The 9,578-nt window shown below is 42.2% G+C and overlaps 2 long non-coding RNA genes across 2 annotated transcripts; both read right to left on the bottom strand.

Annotated features, from left to right (window-relative positions):
• Positions 1–1,941: 1,941 nt before the first annotated feature.
• On the bottom strand, positions 1,942–3,944 carry LOC306928967. Its single transcript, XR_013790733.1, has 4 exons — positions 3,867–3,944; positions 3,750–3,776; positions 3,293–3,315; positions 1,942–2,281 (listed from the first exon to the last, which is right to left on the bottom strand). It is a non-coding gene; the product is annotated as an uncharacterized lncRNA (long non-coding RNA).
• A 2,099-nt stretch (positions 3,945–6,043) lies between these two features.
• LOC306928966 lies at positions 6,044–8,806 on the bottom strand. The gene is made up of 4 exons (XR_013790732.1): positions 8,712–8,806; positions 8,595–8,621; positions 8,119–8,141; positions 6,044–6,384 (listed from the first exon to the last, which is right to left on the bottom strand). It is a non-coding gene; the product is annotated as an uncharacterized lncRNA (long non-coding RNA).
• Positions 8,807–9,578: the final 772 nt, after the last annotated feature.

Here is a 9,578-nt window from a genome sequence, read left to right on the forward strand (position 1 = left end):
GAGCTTTAACACAAGGGGGCTATGACTGACTATCAAACCCACTTACATTTATGTAAGTGTAAGCTTGGTATGAGCCAGTGTTGTCCAGAAAGCAAAACAAAAGCTCAGATGTTATGTTATGTTATGATCATCAGATGTTATGATCAGACTCAGAGTCACCCTTTGTGCATTAATGCTTGCTAACTGCAAGTATAAATCATTCTCAAATGTATCATTGTTGCAAAACGCCTCGCAAAATAGAAAAATTGTTCATTACCAGGTAAGAGTTGTAGCTGATTTCCCATGTTTTCGTCTATATTCTGCCCACCTCCACCCTCATCGTCAGCCATATCCTTCCGTTTACAATCCACCTACTTCTTCTGCGCCCCGGTGTCTTGGGTTTGCAACAAATAAATGGCTCCTGGTCACCCCCAATGGGACAGTATGAGCAGATACATATATTTAGCCTGCACCAATGTGCCCCGTTCTCTAGAATGTGGAGAATCATACCAGTTTGCAATCTAAATTACTTGTGTCAGTGTGTGTATTGATACAACACAATAGCCATACAAGAACAATAGCTTTGCTATCCAATGTTATGAAATGATAAACTGACAAATAATTCAATTGATATGGAATGCTGCGTGCGTGCATGGTTCACACATGAGGTGAAGTATACAAGTGCAGTGGATCTCAAAGTTAGCCTGGCTAATAAGCCAGACTCAAATCACTGTCGTGTGCTGGCAGGCATTTTTTTTGTCAACGGCTGATTCGGTCTGGTTTATTAGCCAGGCTCTCTCAAAGTGGGGTCCTTTGAAACCAAGTTTAAGAACCACTGATTTAGGAGACACTTTTACAGTGGGTGGTGGTTAAAATATCACATGGACTGAGCTATGAGCCATACATCTACTCACTGAAGATCCAATCCCTGTTCTAGCATAGACATCTGAAAACAGTAATGGTAGACTTTTGACTCTTACCCTTATACATGCTCACATGGCATGCCACTTTAGCCAGGATTTGATTATACTAAATTACAGCAACTACTGTTGCACAAAGCCAAATGTATTAATTGCCATATGCATATGTAGCATTGCGCGGAAAGCGGGGATTGAACCCGGGCCTCCCACTTGCCAGACCAACGCGCAACCTGTCGTGCCAATAGGGCTGAGCCCGATTGGTAGGGCTGTTGCGGGCTGGGGGCTACAATCACCCCCCCGATCTTTGAAGCGTGTCCTCGCGCTTCTCACTTCACACCGCCGCACACGATGTTCCTCATGTCCCTCACGCAAGGATATCACGCTTCACATCCTGCCGACTACGCCAGATTGTAGCATTGCGCGGAAAGCGTGGATTGAACCCGGGCCTCCCACTCGCCAGACCAACGCGCAACCTGTCGTGCCAATAGGGCTGAGCCCGATTGGCAGGGCTGTTGCGGGCTGGGTCTTGGCTGGGGGCTACAATATTGTAGCCCCCAGCCAAGACCCAGCCCGCAACAGCCCTGCGTTTCAGGGCTCAGCCCTATTGGCACGACAGGTTGCACGTTGGTCTGGCGAGTGGGAGGCCCGGGTTCAATCCACGCAATGCTACACATAGTATTGAACAATTGTGTATAACAAATTGTTAAGAATGTTACCATGCCTGTTGCATGATAACACTAACAGAAGCTGTAGCACAGCTGTTAAACCACTGAAACAATGCAGTCACCAAGTCAGTTTTCAAACATTCAACCAGTCAATAAGGTGATTAAGTGCCTACTTAATCACCTTATTGACCTATTGCTTTAGATGTTAATATTCTGACCACACCAAATTGTCAAATACAAACCTTGTAATCTCACTAACCATCATGGTATTATAATAATATTAGACATGCCCCATATTTTTAGTATGGGGCATTTAACTTCTACCCTTAAGTTCACAATTAGATCCATCACAATAGTTGGAAAATATACCACAATCATTAAGTTTGTAAAACAGGTTTATTACGTTCCGTTGACAAAGACAGCCGTTCTGATGTTATGAACAAGAGATCAATCCTCAAGAGTCATTTTGCAATGTTCCAGTGAGACATCCATAGCTGGTTGCCATGGGAAGCATTGTGTACTCAGAAGTTAGAACCAGGATTCAGCCTTCGTGCCTGCAATGAGGACAGCTCTACAGAATCCACTTAGTGCTTGGAACATTAATGGGCTGCAAGCGTCGGTCATCATTGAAGGTTCAGACAGGATCACAGCTGCAGGTGAAGTGAGACGATAGTCTATTTGGACCTCTGTCTCATCTTTCTCCTTTTACGCTTCAGCCTGTGGACAAAGCATACAAAGGACATGAGCCAGAGAAAAATAGTGACCTTGACTTAAGCCAGGTTCATTAACTAAATTCAGCTAATAAGTGTTGGTTAGCTCGGATGAGAAATGAAGTGACACTTCAAAGTAGGGTTGGGTGATAAATATCGTCGTGATAAGATATTCAGAAAGGACTTATTTAACTTATTTTTCGTGATGTCCTGGAGCGCCAAGGACGTCTTTAACGCCTTTTTAACACTGGGAGAAAAAAATATATATATATATGGTGGCGGTCTGGGACTTTTGGCACCCCCTGGTGGCGGTGAATGAGTTTTAAAGGGCAGGTGCATGTAAACTTGGATGGAATAGCTTTGAAATAGGGTGGTGCATGGCCACCCAGGAGAAAAATCATAGCCAGCCAACACTAGTCTGGGGAAGTAGATTCAACAGTCAAATCACATCTAATGCAGTACCCCCAACTGTACAGAATGGCCATGTGCATTTAGAACAAATCTTTAAACCATTGTTGGGTTGTGGTTACAGATAGTCCTGTGAGGGGGGCCAGAAAATATAAGGAAATGAATACAGCTTCTCAAAGGACAAGATCTGAATCCAGAACCAAGGATGGGTGATTGCAGTGAAGCCAACATGGCCAATATAAAATTAAGCTACATTAGGGTCATAACATTGGATACATTGAAAATCAAATACTGAATCACACAACTTAAACTGCCGGGGTGCACACAAACACCCGAGTAATGTTAAATTAAACATTAAGTGAAAATAGCCCAGTTGAGTTTAATTTAGACATTACTGTGTGGCAGCATTAGGAATAACTACAGAAGCTGCCCATGCAGGAGGTACAAAGTAAGACTAATGGAAATTCAAGAATTTGCCCATCAAAACATCCTTATGAATATGTTCTAAGTAGAACTAAAGGAACGGGTCCCAAGTGTTGTGGCTTTTCTAAATGGCCAGACCAGCCCCAATAATAAAACCAGCCCCAATAATAAATAAAATATTTCTTACCTACGCATACGCTTCTTCTTCCACTGCAAGGAGAAAAAAGAAAAGTGAATTATTGCACACAAATACACAGCTTATGGCATTAGCGGTATGTTAAGTTGCTCCCGCAAGGCTTTCAGGGGACACATGTAGGTAATCATAAATATTAGTCAAACTTGTTCAAGTCACGCCGTTAGCCATTTTCAACTAAGATTTGGTGCAAGGGCTAGCGCGGCAGAGCAGGCCTGCATGTGCACAACACGGTATAAGTATAACGGTAGAACAGTGGCCAAGTCAAATTCGATATGAATAGCATAACTCACAATATACTTGTACAGGTGGTTCAAATACAGTATAATGAGGTGGTGAACTCGTTGCATTCAGAGGCTAGGCTAGCTGACACTACCAAAATGCATAGTTGCATTGTTTATTTGTGGATTGAAGGTGAAGTGTGTGTAAAATCAAATTCTCCTTTACTCACCTTAAGTCTCATCTTGTGGAGACGGGTCTATGAAAGAGAAACGAGATAATATTATTAAATACAGTCGATGGTTTGGAAAATGTGTAGATTCAGTTCGTGCCAAAAATCCAACCTTACCTCAGGGCAAGGAGAGCAGCTGAATGAGGAAGTGACAGAGGGAGAGGGCGGTATTTATAAGAGATGACATCATATTCAATCGCCAATAGAGAGTATGCACATGCATGATTTTCCCATCAGGACACGCCCCCCTCATCTAGACTGAGTGGCAAAACATTGAGCAGCATGGAGTGTTGGAGTTTGGAAGCGCTCGTTGGAAATCACTCAACCGTCCTGCGTACCACCTGTTTCTAAATGTCACATAATGCAGGAGGCAGCAAAATGTTGTGTTATTGAAAACAAGCACTTCCAAACTCTGACACTTAGAAACATAATCAAATGCAGGGCATTTCTTGACAGAAAGTAGCTCATAACGTTTCTATGGTGGATTTTCATGAACAAAAACTTTGCAGATAGAAAGAGGATAATTCAAGCTTTTCGTTCAGCTGCAATGTTGGTGAGTTTAACATTGTTTAATGCAATCAGACAGGACTTTTCTGATTGGATGTATGGGCTGTCAAGGCCAGAAAGTAGTTTGCCACTCAGTGGGTGTTCCCGCATAACTTCCAGGTACGATGATGTCACGCGCATACCCGCTATACTTCAGCTAAATGGGAAATGTAGTCCATGTTGAGAAGCATTTATTCTAATTTCGTATTATTTTATTTTCTCATCATGCATGTACTCAGGAAAGCATGTAATCTAATCACGTTTGAAAAGTAAAGTTTTTCAATTATATCCAAATTAGAATTATGCTTGCCCATAGTTTAGAGCCTAAACTATCAAGACATTGTATTGATTGATTGAATACTTAAATAACAGTTTGCATAAAAGGCACAGTAGGCTAGTACAGAATACAGATTTATACAAAAGGATGCTGAAAGGATAACCCGAAAAAACCCATGGCCTGTTTCCTCCTCATCATTTATTTAACTCACGACCATGATCACATGGTTTGGAGCACAGATTCATAAAAGTATACAATCAACAGTATACAATACATTACATGATATGACATATCGGAAGGCTTTCCCTATTTGTACAGTGGAAGAAAAAAGTGGGGTCCTTTGAAACCAAGTTTAAGAACGACCAATTTAGGAGACGCTTTTACAGTGGGTGGTGGTTAAAATAGCACACTGACTGAGCTATGAGCCATACATCTACTCACTGAAGATCCAATCCCTGTTCTAGCATAGACATCTGAAAACAGTAATGGTAGACTTTTGACTCTTACCCTTATACATGCTCACATGGCATGCCACTTTAGCCAGGATTTGATTATACTAAATTACAGCAACTACTGTTGCACAAAGCCAAATGTATTAATTGCCATATGCATATGTAGCATTGCGCGGAAAGCGGGGATTGAACCCGGGCCTCCCACTTGCCAGACCAACGCGCAACCTGTCGTGCCAATAGGGCTGAGCCCGATTGGCAGGGCTGTTGCGGGCTGGGTCTTGGCTGGGGGCTACAATCACCCCCCCGATCTTTGAAGCGTGTCCTCGCGCTTCTCACTTCACACCGCCGCACACGATGTTCCTCATGCAAGGATATCACGCTTCACATCCTGCCGATACGCCAGATTGTAGCATTGCGCGGAAAGCGGGGATTGAACCCGGGCCTCCCACTCGCCAGACCAACGCGCAACCTGTCGTGCCAATAGGGCTGAGCCCGATTGGCAGGGCTGTTGCGGGGTGGGTCTTGGCTGGGGGCTACAATATTGTAGCCCCCAGCCAAGACCCAGCCCGCAACAGCCCTGCGTTTCAGGGCTCAGCCCTATTGGCACGACAGGTTGCGCGTTGGTCTGGCAAGTGGGAGGCCCGGGTTCAATCCCCGCAATGCTACACATAGTATTGAACAATTGTGTATAACAAATTGTTAAGAATGTTACCATGCCTGTTGCATGATAACACTAACAGAAGCTGTAGCACAGCTGTTAAACCACTGAAACAATGCAGTCACCAAGTCAGTTTTCAAACATTCAATAAGGTGATTAAGTGCCTACTTAATCACCTTATTGACCTATTGCTTTAGATGTTAATATTCTGACCACACCAAATACAAACCTTGTAATCTCACTAACCATCATGGTATTATAATAATATTAGACATGCCCCATATTTTTTTTAAGTATTTAACTTCTACCCTTAACTTCACAATTAGATCCATCACAATAGTTGGAAAATATACCACAATCATTCAGTTTGTAAAACAGGTTTATTACGTTCCGTTGACAAAGACAGCCGTTCTGATGTTATGAACAAGAGATCAATCCTCAAGAGTAATTTTGCAATGTTCCAGTGAGACATCCATAGCTGGTTGCCATGGGAAGCATTGTGTACTCAGAAGTTAGAACCAGGATTCAGCCTTCGTGCCTTCAATGAGGACAGCTCTACAGAATCCACTTCAGTGCTTGGAACATTAATGGGCTGCAAGCGTCGGCCATCATTGAAGGTTCAGACAGGATCACAGCTGCAGGTGAAGTGAGACGATAGTCTACTTGGACCTCTGCCTCATCTTTCTCCTTTTACGCTTCAGCCTGTGGACAAAGCATACAAAGGACATGAGTCAGAGAAAGTGACCTTGACTTAAGCCAGGTTCATTAAATAAATTCAGCTAATAAGTGTTGGTTAGCTCGGATGAGAAATTAAGTGACACTTCAAAGTAGGGTTGGGTGATAAATATCGTCGTGATAAGATATTCAGAAATATCGTATATATTATACTTTTGTAGAACAACTGTTTCGTTAAAGTATAGAGCAAAGAGGAGATCCGGGCACACTTAATGTTAAAAGGAGGAAAACTTTATTGAACAGACATGTTTCGGTTCAATCAATGTTACGGTCTTCATCAGGGCTGGCAGCCATGATGAAGACTGTATAGGTCTAAACATGTCGGTTCAATAAAGTTTTCCTCCTTTTAACATTAAGTGTGCCCGGATCTCCTCTCTGCTCTATATCGATGTGTTATCCCGATTGATCCCAGGAGCACCTTTACTATTTTTATACCTGCACACCTCCTGAGCACCTGGTTGCCACCTTGCCTCTGCCTTGTTTCGTTAAAGTATTAGACGCTCTACTCCCTTTTTTTTGTTACCTTGTAGGTGTACCGTTAAGTAACTTGAATAACCCTAAAAACTGCATGAAAAATATCATACTGCATGACATTATATGTTTCCATATTGCCCACCCCCAAGATTGTAGGCAAGAAGTTGCATTTACATTCTGTACTGGAGCTAGGCCAATATTCTAGAATCAGATTTATGTGCCATTTCACTGTGAGACAATTTAAAGGGCAGGTGCATGTAAACTTGGATGGAATCAGGGACGTGCTGGCCATTGGGAAATGCGGGACAACTCCCGAACGGCCGGTCCAGTCCAGGCCGGTTTGGGCCAGCTGTTTGTTTTTTTGTCTTTGGCCGCGCGCCTAGAGGGCCTCCGCAACTCTACTTCCTGGGCTGAATTATGGGCCCACCACGTCCCTGGATGGAATAGCTTTGAAATAGGGTGGTGCATGACCACCCCGGAGAAAAATCAAGCCAACACTAGTCTGGGGAAGTAGATTCAACAGTCAAATCACATCTAATGTAGTACCCCAACTGTACAGAATGGCCATGTGCAGTACCCCAACTGTACAGAATGGCCATGTGCAGTACCCCAACTGTACAGAATGGCCATGTGCATTTAGAACAAATCTTTAAACCATTGTCGGGTTGTGGTTACAGATAGTCCTGTGAGGGGGGCCAGAAAATATAAGGAATTGAATACAGCTTCTCACGAAAATATAAGGAATTGAATACAGCTTCTCACGAAAATATAAGGAATTGAATACAGCTTCTCACGAAAATATAAGTAATTGAATACAGCTTCTCACAGGACAATATTCTGAATCCAGAACCAAGGATGGGTGTTTGCAGTGAAGCCAACATGGCCAATATAAAATTAAGCTACATTAGGGTCATAAAATTGGATAAATTGAAAATCAAATACTGAATCACACAACTTAAACTGCCAGGGTGCACACAAACGCCTGAGTAATGTTAAATTAAAACATGTTGAAGTGAAAATAGTTGAGTTTCATTTAGACATTACTGTGTGGCGGCATTAAGACAACTACAGAAGCTGCCCATGCAGGCGGTACAAAGACAGACAAGAATTTGCCCATCAAAACGTCCTTATGAATATGTTCCAAGTAGAACTAAAGGAACGGGTCCAAGTGTTGTGGCTTTTCTAAATGGCCAGACCAGCCCCAATAATAAACAACATATTTCTTACCTACGCATACGCTTCTTCTTCCACTGCAAGAAGAAAAAATAAAGTGAATTATTGCACACAAATACACAGCTTATGGCATTAGCGGTATGTTAAGTTGCTCCCGCAAGGCTTTCAGGGGACACATAGGTAATCATAAATATTAGTCAAACTTGTTAACAAGCATTTTCCATCTTGTTTAAGTCACGCCGTTAACCATTTTCAACTAAGATTTGGTGCAAGGGCTAGCGCAGCGGCGCAGGCCTGCATGTGCACAACACGGTATAAGTAGAACGGTATAACAGTGGCCAAGTTCGATACGAATAGCATAATACTCGTAATATACTTGTACAGGTGGTTCAAATACAGTATAATGAGGTGGTGAACTTGTTGCATTCAGAGGCTAGGCTAGCTGACGCTACCAAAATGCACAGTTGCATTGTTTATTTGTGGATTGAAGGGGAAGTGTGTGTAAAAATCAAATGATCTCCTTTACTCACCTTAAGTCTCATCTTGTGGAGACGGGTCTATGAAAGAGAAATGAGAAAATATTATTAAATACAGTGGATGGTTTGGAAAATGTGTAGATTCAGTTCGTGCCAAAAATACAACCTTACCTCAGGGCAAGGAGAGCAGCTGAATGAGGAAGTGACAGAGGGAGAGGGCGGTATTTATAAGAGATGACATCATATTCAATCGCCAATAGAGAGTATGCACATGCATGATTGTCCCATCAGGACACGCCCCCCTCATCTAGACTGAGTGGCAAAACATTGAGCAGCATGGAGTGTTGGAGTTTGGAAGCGCTCGTTGGAAATCACTCAACCGTCCTGCGTACCACCTGTTTCTAAATGTCACATAATGCAGGAGGCAGCAAAATGTTGTGTTATTGAAAACAAGCACTTCCAAACTATGACACTTAATGAAACATAATCAAATGCAGGGCATTTCTTGACAGAAAGTAGCTCATAACATTTCTATGGTGGATTTTCATGAACAAAAACTTTGCAGATAGAAAGAGGATAATTCAAGCTTTTCGTTCAGCTGCAATGTTGGTGAGTTTAACATTGTTTAATGCAATCAGACAGGACTTTTCTGATTGGATGTATGGGCTGTCAAGGCCAGAAAGTAGTTTTTTGCCACTCAGTGGGTGTTCCCGCATAACTTCCAGGTACGATGATGTCACGCGCATACCCTCTATACTTCAGCTAAATGGGAAATGTAGTCCATGTTGAGAAGCAATTATTCTAATTTTGTATTATTTTATTTTCTCATCATGCATGTACTCAGGAAAGCATGTAATCTAATCACGTTTGAAAAGTAAAGTTTTTAAATTATATCCAAATTAGAATTATGCTTGCCCATAGTTTAGAGCCTAAACTATCAAGACATTGTATTGATTGATTGAATACTTAAATAACAGTTTGCATAAAAGGCACAGTAGGCAGTACAGAATACAGATTTATACAAAAGGATGCTGAAAG

The sequence above is a fragment of the Electrona antarctica genome (genome assembly GCF_951216825.1).
Source record: "Electrona antarctica genome assembly, chromosome: 9".
NCBI lineage: Eukaryota > Metazoa > Chordata > Actinopteri > Myctophiformes > Myctophidae > Electrona > Electrona antarctica.